At 30.5% G+C, this 12,509-nt stretch overlaps 1 protein-coding gene across 4 annotated transcripts in view; it reads left to right on the plus strand.

Moving 5' to 3' along the window:
• Positions 1-12,509, plus strand: part of LOC142331163 (ras-related protein Rab-3-like) — a 134,598-nt gene that overhangs the window by 70,431 nt on the left and 51,658 nt on the right. The window contains exon 1 of one of the 4 annotated variants that reach the window (XR_012757907.1): positions 10,252-10,350. The exons of the other annotated variants lie outside the window; for them this stretch is intronic. The gene's annotated coding sequence lies outside the window, so the exon portion shown is untranslated. Of the gene's footprint in view, positions 1-10,251; positions 10,351-12,509 lie in introns of those variants that run through there. 4 annotated transcript variants of the gene reach the window in all.

Here is a 12,509-nt window from a genome sequence, read left to right on the forward strand (position 1 = left end):
TGAGTACCTGAGATAATGATAACTATTGAGGCTCGCATTCTGTATGTTTGAAAAAAATGATTAAAACCTGATTAGGTTTGGGATCAAGATGAGATATGAATCAAAACATAAACAAATAACCGTAAAATAAATAATGAATACATTAAAAGTATTAAAGTCTATATTTAAAGTCTCAGGTCGACCGTTTCTGAGCTGTGTGGTTAATTGAAACCCAATCACCAAAGAACATCAATATCCACGATCTAGCATATTCAAATCCGTATTTAATGGTTCTGTACTGATCAAATTGTTCCTCTGAAAAGATGACACATTATTATTCCCACAAACATTAGTTTCATGAACATAGGGAAGTCCGTGAAGGGCAGAGAACTGATCAACTACATATCCTTTGATCGCGATGTGAAATGCATGTAATCATATAGCGTGGGTGAAGTCACAATGGGGAAGGCTATTTAATTATAAATAATTTACCGTAAGCAGTATTATTGGAAATTTTTTAAGACTACTTTTGTACACGGGTTGCAGAAAATGTAGGATTAAACAAATTAATTGGTGTTATTTAAAAATTCAAAGAAAAGGTAATATTATTTCAACAATAGAATATCTTTTAATTTTATTTTAAATAAAATGCTATCAGTTGCGTATAACTGGACCCATCTCTTTAACATTTTTTTTTTTTTTTTTTTTTTTTACTTTTAAGGCCGCAAAGGACCACTTTAGTCAGAATAATTAAAGTCTTTTTTGCCGATCTTTTGGCCTTAGCTTTTACTTTCTCCCAATATTTAGTCATTCTTAACGATCTTGCTTTACGAACCCCTTCTGATTAAACCTTTTTTGTATAATTAAAAGTTCTTACTTTAAAGTCGGTATTCGGATCTTTAATAACAAATTTTAATTTCTCGGATTTATTAAGTAAATCTTCGGCATGTCTTCTTTAATTTCTTTGATCCATAACGGCGGATTTTTTAAAGACCAAAATCGATTGATAATTCTCTTTAGTAATACTATCCTGCGGTAATCTTAACGAGTGTGCGCAGAAAGAAATTCGCTTCTTTTTCATAGTATCGATTAAGGATTTCAAGTTTTCTTACAGAAATTTGTTAGGCGATAATTCTGCGTTCAACTTTAAGCAAAGGTTCGGTCCTATTTTTCTGATTTAATCTAAATAAAGTCTCGCTCGCGTAAGTAAATACCGGTTTAACCGCAGTTTTGTAACGTCTAATTTTAGTGCTAATCGAGAGCGATTTTTTTGTTACTTGTAGCACTTTAAATAATTTATTAAGTCTTTCGGTCCAATTTTGTTTTTCGTCACGATTACAAGTAATGATCTCTCCAAGCTATTTAAATTTTTCTACAAGTTCTACTTTATTTCCATTAATATTCACAGAATTAATAACGAAAGGATCTATAGCCACCATTTTAGTCTTTTCGTAAGAAATTTTAAGTCCAATTTTATTCGCAAGTTCTTCGTACTTTTTATTTGTATTCTGGCTTCTGCGAAACTATTAGCTAATAAAGCTAAGTCGTCGGCAAATCCTAGGCGATTTAAATTTATGTTATCTCTTTTGTGAATATTTTTTGGATTAATTTTAAACCGTTCGCGCATCAGAAATTCTAGCGCACAATTAAATAATAAAGGCGAAAGTCCGTCGCCTTGTCTCAGTCCGGATTTTATATAAAAAGGTTCGGAAAATTCGCCACGAAACTTCGCTTTAGATTTTGTATTTGTCAATGTTAAACCGATCATATTTACCGATTTAGGATCCGATCCGAGATTTCTCAGAATTTTTAACATCGAAGGTCTATGTATGCAATCGTACGCTTTTTGAAATCAATAAAAGAAATAATCATCTGTTTTTGCTTTCTATTATAAATATCTATAAGTAATAATTTGATCTGGACAACTGCGCCAAGGCCGAAAACCACCTTGGTAATCGCATTGCTCGCTTTCTAGTCGGTCCTTAATTCTATTGTAAATAATTCTAGATTAAAATTTTATACGTACAATCTTTAACTTATTTATATATAAATAGTATATTTAAAATAATTCTGTTATTATTTTATATACATAAATAAATATCAAAATTTATAAAATAAGTAAGAAAAATAAATGAAAATTTTATAAAAATAAAAACCATAAAAATTACGTTGAAATATATATTTTTTTTATCAAGAAAAACACACTATATAACATTATATATTATAGACAATAACAATTCATGTCAACATCAACCAAAGTGAAAGAAAAAAAATAGTTTAAAAATCATAGTGTATATATATATATATATATATAAACTAATGGCGCTATAATTTTTAATGTAAAGGGATGTTAGAATTTTAGAAGAAGAGGAGAAAGATGAAAAGTTTGCTAGCGGTGAAGTAAAAATTTGATAGGACGGGGGTGGTTAGATGTGATAGAAAATCGTACAAGGGATGGCTATATATATATATATATATATATATATAGCCATCCATATACCCATATATAGGTAAAACGGTAAATATGTAGCCGTAAAAAAAGAGAACAAAAAGAATAAATAAATAAATTAAATGTGAGGTAGAAAGGGTAATGACAAAGCTTTCAGCAGCAACTAGTAGACTGCATTGTAATCGTATAACAGGGTTTACCTCCTGATGACGTTACAAGAGTTGCTGACGTCATATGGATACCGAAAATTTTACCCTCCCTTCCTATCATTACTCTCCCCCCATCAGCTAACAACATCGTAAGCAAAACGTTAGTGTAGAAGGTAAACCTTTCTACGCTTTACGTTAAAATTTTATTTTTAAACTTCTTTTTCTTTGACCGTATCGATGGAGTTTTTTTCTAATTCACGTAAAATATATTAGGTCCAATTTTTTATTCATCGTATAGATATATAAATTTAATAAATATTTAAATCGTAAATATAATTCTAAATGTTACATAAACTTAAAAAAAAAACAATACAAAATTTACATAAATAAAAATATTTTTATTTTCTTGAAATTTAAAAAAAAAATTATTTATGAGCATAATTTTACAAAAATAAATGGAATAATTTTTAAATTAACTTTTCCGACTTTGTAGTTAAATTGTAATATTCTGGATAAAAGAAATTTTGGTAATCTGATCATTATTTGCAGTAGTATTTTACTTTTAAACAAAAAGAACTTGGATTTATTAAAACAAAGTAACTTTTCGTTTTACGAAATCGTTTTTTCTCACTTTTATGATCTACGTTTTATATTTATATAGGTGTGTTTAAAAGTGAATATCGGGATTTTAAAGCTATGTAATATTTGTCAATTTTCATGTACATTATTTTTTTTTGTTTTGTTGCTTTTACGACCTCATAGGATTACTTTAGTTCAATTTCTGGGCCAGTCCATTTTCTAATCGATTCTTCTTATTACCGAATCGTGTGAGTCGATTTATTCTTGTTTCTTTCCTTTTTGCCCACATCTTTTTGAGACGTTCTGATCTTTAGCGCCTTTCTTTCTTTCTTTTTCCTGTTTAGCCTCCGGTAACTACCATTTACATAATACTTCAGAGGATGAATGAGGATGATATGTATGAGTGTGAATGAAGTGTAGTATTGTACATTTTCAGTTCGACCGTACCTGAGATGTGTGGTTAATTGAAACCCAACCGCCAAAGAACACCCGTAACTACGATCTAGTATTCAAGTCCGTGTAAAAATAGCTGGCTTTACTAGGACTTGAACGCTGGAACTCTCGACTTCCAAATCAGCTGATTTGGGAAGTCGTGTTCACCCCTAGATCAACCCGGTGGGTCGATCTTTAGCGCCTGTCCTCGTCTGAATACACCCTGTTGGATTTATTTTTGATTTTAGGCTCAAATGTTATCATATTAGTTTTAATTAGTTCGTTGTATTTTTCAGATTTTGTGTTTAGATCTTCTTTGGAGATTCTCAACTCTTCTGTATCTTTTCAGACTTCTTTTATCCATTTCGGATTTGTTGTTCTTTCCCAAGTTAATTATTTGATTTCCAAGTCTAATGTTTTCTGTTCTAAGTAGGTGCCCCAAGAATGAAATTCTTTAGTTTCCTGATTAGCGGGGTTATTATTTTATATACTTCTTCATTTGGGATTATCCTCCACTGTCTTTCTACTGTGCTTTTCTTGTTTATGCGTTTTCTCATTATCTTCCTTTCTATCTTTTCGATCCTTTCTACTTCTCCAATTTTGTACGGTCCGAAGAGAGTTTCGCTGGAGTATTGTATTTCTGGAAGAATTACTGTTTGGTAATGTCCGATTTTAGTTTTTGTCGATAGGCATTTTTTATTGTATATGTTTTGGGTAGTTATTAATGATTTTTTAAATATTTCAGTTCTTTCATGCCAGTTTATTTCTCATTGATGTTATGCGTTACGGTATCTCCTAGTTATTTAAATTTTCCCACTAGTTCCCCTTTGTTTACGTTTACATGGATAATGCGTAGTGGATCCCCGACCATAATTTTAGTTTTTTCGTATGGTATTTTCAAACGTATTTTTTCAGCAAGTTGTTCTAGTATTTCTATTTGGCTACTAGCTTCTTTTACGTTGTTCGAGAGGAGGGCTAGAACGTCTGCAAAACCCAGGAAGTTTACTTTAATTTTTGTTCCGATTTTTATTCTTTTCGGAATTAATTTTCTCCATTCTCTAATTATATATTCCAGCGAGCAGTTAAATAATAATGAGGATAATCCATCTCCCGCATCAATCCCATTTTTACTTCAAATTCATCCGATATATTTCCTCTGAAGTTAACCTTTTGACATTGTATTTTTTAAAGTTAGGCTGATCTTTTTGATTACTTTTGGGTGCAGACCAAAGTTCCTTAGTATAGGGATTCCCTATGTATGCAGTCGTATGCCTTTTTAAAGTTTATAAAGAATATTACCAGTTTGTCTCTCGATTTGTAATAATCGAATATGCGTTATAGGTTTAGTATCTGTTCCGGATCTAAACCCTCCTTGGTATTCCCGTAATTCATTTTATAGTCTGTCTTTTATTCTGTTATAGATTATTCTAGGTAATACTTCATACGTGCAATCTAATAAGGACATCCCTCTGTAATTATCCGGGTTTGTTTTTTCCTTTTTTTGTGGATTGGCTATTGTTCATTTTTCTGGGATTTTTTCATTTTCTCATATTTTTTGGATCGCTCCTTGTAGACTTATTATCGCATTTTTCCATAATTCTGCAGTTAGTTGGTTCACCGTTTGCTGTGTTGTTTTTTAAATCTTTCAAATGCAAATCGGTTCGAATCAGACTTTATTTCAGATTTTTTTTTTTAATTTAAATGTATCGGTTTATAAATAGTTATTAAACTCCGATTGTAAAAGAATTTTTATAATAAATAATAATTCAATAATAGCAATAAAAAATTTTTTTTTTTTAAATATGAAAAAGAATCAGAAGTTATTAATGAAATAAATTTTATGTGCTTTTAAAAATGTGTATATGTAAAATTTAATAGGCATACAAGGAAGTCATGCGGTGTCCACATCAAATTTTTTTATTTATATATTTGTTTCAGTCTAACCGATAATAAATATCGGTATAAAATTTAATAACCTCCTCTTTCGTTTTTTATAAGACTTACAATTATTTAAAGAGTAATCAAGGGACTTTTTCTCTAACCTAATATTTCAGGTAAGATTGTTGAATTAATAATCGTATAAATATTTGATGTTAATAAAAACTAATATTTTAGCAAATTGGAAGATCGTATCTCACTTTCTAATCAATAAGTTTAAATGAAATGCAGCAAAAAATGTGTATATGCAATTTAATGGCATACAAGGAAAAGACATGCGGTGTCCACACTAAAGTTTGTATTATATATATAAAATACTGAATAAAACACTTAATTATTTATTACAGCATCAAAATTAGATATTTTAAACAATATATTTCCACTTACGAACAATTTTTTTTTTTATGTATCTAAGCGCTTTCAGAGTCATTTCTTCATCATCAGAATTATTTAAAACTATTAATCTGTATCCGTGCATATAATGTTATATGTATGATTATAATTAAAATTTAAATAGTTATTTTCATAACAGTTGGTCGTCAATAATTGAAATAAGTTATACGTTAAGTAAAATTAAACGTCATGTCAGTAGGATGTAAATGGGATATGAAATCGAGTATTACCGACCTATTAATTGTTGTATAATTATTTTAATAGAATATCATTATCAAATCTGTATTTGTTGGTTCATTAATTTATTATTATTCAAATATATATGTAATTTCTGCAGTATGCTAGTTTTATGGTAATCGCTAGCGTATTCTAATATTTAAAAAAACATTTATCCAGAGGTCCTTGGTTCAAATCCTGATGAGGCATAACATTTTTCATACGATACATTTCCATAGCTTCCAGCTTATGTGGCGATATCAAAAAAAAAAAGAAATAAGAATGATGGTAGAGCGGTGGTAACACCTTTCTCTATCTTATATCTGGAGGTTCCAGATACCAGCCCGGGTCAGGGATGGCATTATTCACAAACAACAGAATTGACTATCATCCATCATAGTAATTATTATTGAGTTTCAGTGTGATGTGTTGCTGTTTCAATAAGTAAATAAAAAAAATCTGATCTCCTAATATAACATATCGCTATCCAGCCGACCATTAATCAAAATTAAAAATGTTGTATCCTAATATTTTCATTTTTTATATTTATTTTCTATTTTAATAATAAAATTTCTTGTGCGACCATTATTTTTGTGTAATGGATTTTAATATACTTGTAATATATTATCAGTTCGAAAAACGCAAAATTAATTAAATCTAATGTGATACGAACATATATATGATACCCAAAGGTAGGATTATAAGACTGCATTTTAGGTGGGTTTTTATATCACCCCTTAGCTTAGCACCGGAGTTTACCGGTCGCTAGCGGAAAATCCCGATTCGTTAGTACATGTCTCGTGGTGGTCAGGTATATATATATATATATATATATATATATACTTGTTATATTATTATATATCGATATATAAGCGAAATATATACATCGAAGTTTTGGAAAAATTTATAACTTTTTAACCGAATCCGAATTTTCGGAAGAAAATAGCAAATATCTCCAAAAAAAAGTCCTAGTACTCTGAAAAAGTTTTCCGACTTGTCGCTAACCGCCGCTCATTTGAGCACAACTAACTGTCTTTTACTCAGCGTGTGTGACGTAAAAAACTGTCGCCAACCGATCCCAACGAAAATATTGTACGTTTTAAACAGGTTTTTTCCCCTGTTTAGCCTCCGGGTATCACCGTCACGTATTACTTCAGAGGGTAAATGAGGATGATATGTATGAGTGTAAGTGATGTTTAGTCTTGTATAATCTCAGGTCGACCGTTCCTGAGATGTACGGTTAATTGAAACTCGACCGCCAAAGAACACCGGTATCCACGATCTAGTACTCAAATCCGTATAAAATTAATTGCCTTTACTACGGTTTGAACGTTGGAAATCTCGACTTCGAAATCAGCTGATTTGCGAAGACGCGTTTACTACTAGAATAATCCGGCGGGTTATGTTTTAAATACCTATCCAAACCTCATATTTTTCGTTAACTTGTGTATGTGTGTGTTTTGTAGTACTGTAAATTTATACTCATTAAGGTACGACCAGATCCCGTATTTCTTAAAATTTTTATTTTCTCTTATGATGGGAATTACATGAAATATTGTAAACCTTAAAAAACATCCATTCTTAAAAAAATAATTATTTTTACAGTGTGATTATCGGTAACCAAATTAAGTATCTTCAGAACTACTTCTTTTTTTAAAAATATTAATTTACTATAAAATGTTTTAATCGTTAAAAAATCACCTAGTGAAATTTTGTTATAAAATAAATAAAAAAACAATTCATAAATTTTATATTGTTAATGCAATACCTTAGTAAGGTTATTTTATTTAAAAATTCAGTCTGCGTCGGAATGGGTTTGGGGGATGGTGGGAAAGTCCCTGCCTCAAAAAAATAATAAAAGGATATTCATAGTAGAGAATTTTTAAGCTTTATTGAATCTAAATATTAATAAAAACACAGAAAATTACTTTTGGTAGTTATGATCAATTCTAAAAATTATTTGCATAAATTTATTAGATTATTATTAGCCATTACATAAATTTCAGCTCTACAAAAGAAAACACAGATAAGCATACATCGATTACAGTAGTTTAAGCCCTAAAAAACTGTGAGCATCATTTTTTAAATCATCTTTAATATTAACATTTTTTCTACGATTCTCAAGGAGAAAGGAACCGATCAATCCTGTACATCTCTTGCCCACAAAAAATTTATCTATTGTTGCTCGTTCTTTATATAAAAAACAATACGTACAGGTGGAATAATTTATATCATTTGGTCACAGTATTTATAGAAGGTGACCGTTTAAAAAAAGGAAAGCTGTATTAAAAATTAAGAAGAATTCTATATTTTACCAAAATTTCAGGATCCTAGTATGGAATAAGAAAGTACTAAGAAAAGCGGAAAGAAGTACTTTTTTGTGGATAATTGAAACCCAACCACCAAAAAACACCGGTATCCACGATGTAGTATTCAAATCCGTATAAAAGTAACTGCCTTTACTAGGACTTGAACGCTGGAACTCTTGACTTTTGAATCGGCTGAATCGGGAAGACGCGTTTACCACTAGACCAACCCGGCGGGTTACTATCGACACCTGAAGACAACATGTTCAGGGAATTCAGGCTCCGTAACATAGGCACTCGGAATTGAGAGTGATATTTATTCGACGAAAAGCTATTTATTCTAGAAAAGATATTTATTCGACGACAATGTAACTAACCCTACTGTTCAACGTAATCCCAGGTTTGATGAACTTAGGTACTTATCCGGGCTTTGTGAGCGTTCTTATTCCAGTAATAAAGAATTGTTTACACCTTTGTGTTTGAGTCATTCTTGACTCGATGATGTTACGTAAAATCAAAAAAAAAAAAAAACGATACTGTGAGATCTAAAAGCGGAAAGGACAACACCTTCCGACCAGACTTCTGGACAGCTTCCCTGGTCTTTTGAACGGAATCTTTTTTGAAGGCGGCTGTTATCATACAGAAGAATTACCTTCTCAAAGAGAATCTGAACATTTCCTCCTTATTGTAGGTTTTTATTTTTTTCTAGCAATACTCGCTGTTGATTACAATAATACTCGCTGTTGATCGTATATTATTCTTCCGAATAGCAATAAAGTGGGGCCTTTATAGTCCCAAAATACCGTTAGCATCCCTTTACCGGTTCACGCGTAGATTTTGAATATTTTCTAGCGAGCAAACTGAATGTTTCCATTTTTTTTACATTTAGATTCCAGCTAAAAACGATTACTCCAAAATGATTATTAGCTATGGAAACTAAAAAGTATTACCTTCAACTAAATACCGTTAAGTTCTAATGTGAATTCGTATTTCTGTGATTTTGAATCGATTGTCACGGTACGGGGAAGATACCAAAACTATTTACAGTTATAAATTCTTAATACGTAAGCTTAATAGACATACAACCTAACAATATAAAATAAAGTAAAATAATAAAATTAAACAATTATTACATAATCTTGTGAAACTAGGTACTCTAGGGAGTACCTAGACGGTGACCTAGGGGTCACCGTCATTTATTGAATAATCCGGTCAACTGTGGATTTACAAGTGGATTTCAAAATTAATTGCACGATACACCTTTTGCAGTACGAAAATCACAGCTAGTGACAAGATTATACATACATTTTTTAAATTAAATTACGATGAAATCTGTGAACGTTAAAAATATTGAAAATAATGAAACAAAATGGAATGAAGGTGACACGGTAAAATTAATAGAATTGTTTAGAGAAAACCTATATCTATTTGGAATATAAAGTCAGGAATAAAAACAAAAACTCATGCGGTAAAATCAGAAAGAAATGGCAATAACACTAAAGTTGAAAAGAAAACGGGATGTCTGATAGGCAAACTTCAAACAGAAGCTAAGAAATTTATAAATGAATCTGATATAGACGAATTATATCCGTAAAAGATAAAAGTATTCAACTCCATTCTCGGTAAGCTTGTGTGAACGAATGAAAATTAGCAATAAATTAATCGGATTAGAAATAATAAAATAAATTTCCGTTCCGCTAATTACTTATAGTTTTTTTTATTTTTTATTATTATTTCGTTATTTTGGTTCAGTCATTTTCAATAACTAACGATTGTTAAAGAGCCAATATCATATTTTTTCAGGTTAAATCGGGGTAATCTTTCCAGTCTTTAAGTGAAGGCCGCGTTCAGTACATTCGTTTTCGCCTCTGAAGCCAGAATGTTACATAGAGTATTTAACGTAACATAGGTATTGTAAACCTACCTTAAAAAGTAAAAATTTAATTTGTCATTCTTTTCAGGTTGTTGAATTTAGTTTTTTCAGCTACGATTTACGATATGAATTTAATGAATAATAATTACTATTTCAATATCGTGCGATTAAGTTTTCATCGGATCGGGATACGAAAGTAATTAATAAATAACTAAATGAAGCGTTTTCAAGGATCTCAACAGTAAATAATATGAAAAGTATGGTAATAATAAAGACACAAAGAACGGTACTTTGCAAAGAACTTGCCCGCAGCCGATCTGTAGTTAGTTGCTAGATGGCGCTACTGAAAGGAGAAAATACATAAACTGTACTGTAATATCATTAAAATAATACAAAGACACTGTAATAATGAAATAGTAAAATAAAGTACAATTTTTTTTTTAGTACAGTAATTAACTTAACAAAAACATAACTTTTATTTCTACATTAAAGTGAGTCTGAATTTACGCGATTTCATTATACGCGGAAATTTTCCGGAACGTAGCACCCGCGTAAATTGAAGGTGCACTGTGTAATAAAACTATATAATAAATTTTTATAAATAACTAAATATATATATATATATATATATATATATATATATATACGCTTCGCTAAGCGTAGTTAAGTTTGGTTAGATTATATTTATAATCGTATCTATTATTATTTTAATTTATTTATTTTCTCCTTTCAGTAGCGCCATCTAACAACTAACGGATAAATGAATATTTAGCTTTTTTTGTTTTTAACCTCCAGGACCACCGTTAGGTATTACTTCAGAGGATGAGATGAATTAAAATTTTTATACCGTGTGAAAATGCCATCCCTGAACGGGAATCAAACCTGGCACCTCCGAATGAAATACCGAGATGCTACTACTCGCGTTCCTGTTTATGCAGGATCCAACAGTATAAATCGGTGGTACCACTTGTTAAATAACCTTAAAATCAATAAAATCATGAATATCTCAAAATATACCTATCTGATATTCAGCGGAACATCAGTATGTAAAATAGATCTAGAATCGATCATTTTTAGATATAACATATTTTCAAACTGCGGTACCACCTTAAAGTTTAAATAATTATCTTCTTCAATAAATAAGCATTTGAGTCTACTCTTTCTGTTCTATTTTGTTTTATCTAGTTTTTTTTAATCAAAATTGTCTACTTACTTTGGTTAAATGAAATTTTATTTAATATCTTTATCTACGTATCTATATGAAATATCATAAACAATTACAAAATAAATAAATGTAATTTTACAACGTGATATTAATATGCACGGAATAAAACGTGAACGCGTATAGGCGATTGACTTCGTTACTCGCATTAGGAAATTCCCGATTGATATGAGGAGTAAAAATACTCCAAAAAATGCAAAACCTGTAAATTTAATTAAGGAACATATGTCATCCTTCCCGACCAAGATAACTCATTATATTAAGAGAATATCATAATTTAAGTGAAGAATTAAATGTCGTAAGAACGACATTTAATTCTTCCCTTAAATCACGCATACGAATGCGTGATCTATTTCAAAATATCAAATAGATGTTAATTACAAATTTTATCTTAAAATATACAAAGAACAGTTTTAATTAAAATTTTGACGTCCACCAGAAATCGAAATGAAAATCCTCGGTGATGCTGGAAAAACGGCGAATGTGGCTGAAAAACTGGTTCGTGTGGAAATGAAGTTTCTTCTTATGCGATCGAATTACCTGCAAAAAAAATCGAATAATGTTACACAGACTTACACATATTTGTTCGGCGAGCAAAATAAAAAAGTAGATAAAGCTGACAAAACTCGTATAAAAAGTACAGTTATCTCCTATTCAGAACAGTAGAATCCGATTATCCTAACAATTTGTTTTACATATTCCAAACGTGGCCTGCCTACACAATTTTTTCCTTCTACCTGTCCTTCCAATATTAAAGCGACTATTTCAGGATGCCTTAGTATGTGGCCTATAAGTCTGTCTCGTCTTTTAACTATATTTTTCCAAATGCTTCTATCTTCATATATTTGCCGCAATACCACTTCATTTGTCACTTTATCCACCCATCTGATGTTTAACATCCTCCTATAGCACCGCATTTCAAAAGCTTCTAATCGTTTCTTCTCAGATACTTCGGTCGTCCAAGTTTCACTTC

The sequence above is a fragment of the Lycorma delicatula genome, chromosome 10 (genome assembly GCF_047948215.1).
Source record: "Lycorma delicatula isolate Av1 chromosome 10, ASM4794821v1, whole genome shotgun sequence".
NCBI classification, from domain to species: domain Eukaryota; kingdom Metazoa; phylum Arthropoda; class Insecta; order Hemiptera; family Fulgoridae; genus Lycorma; species Lycorma delicatula.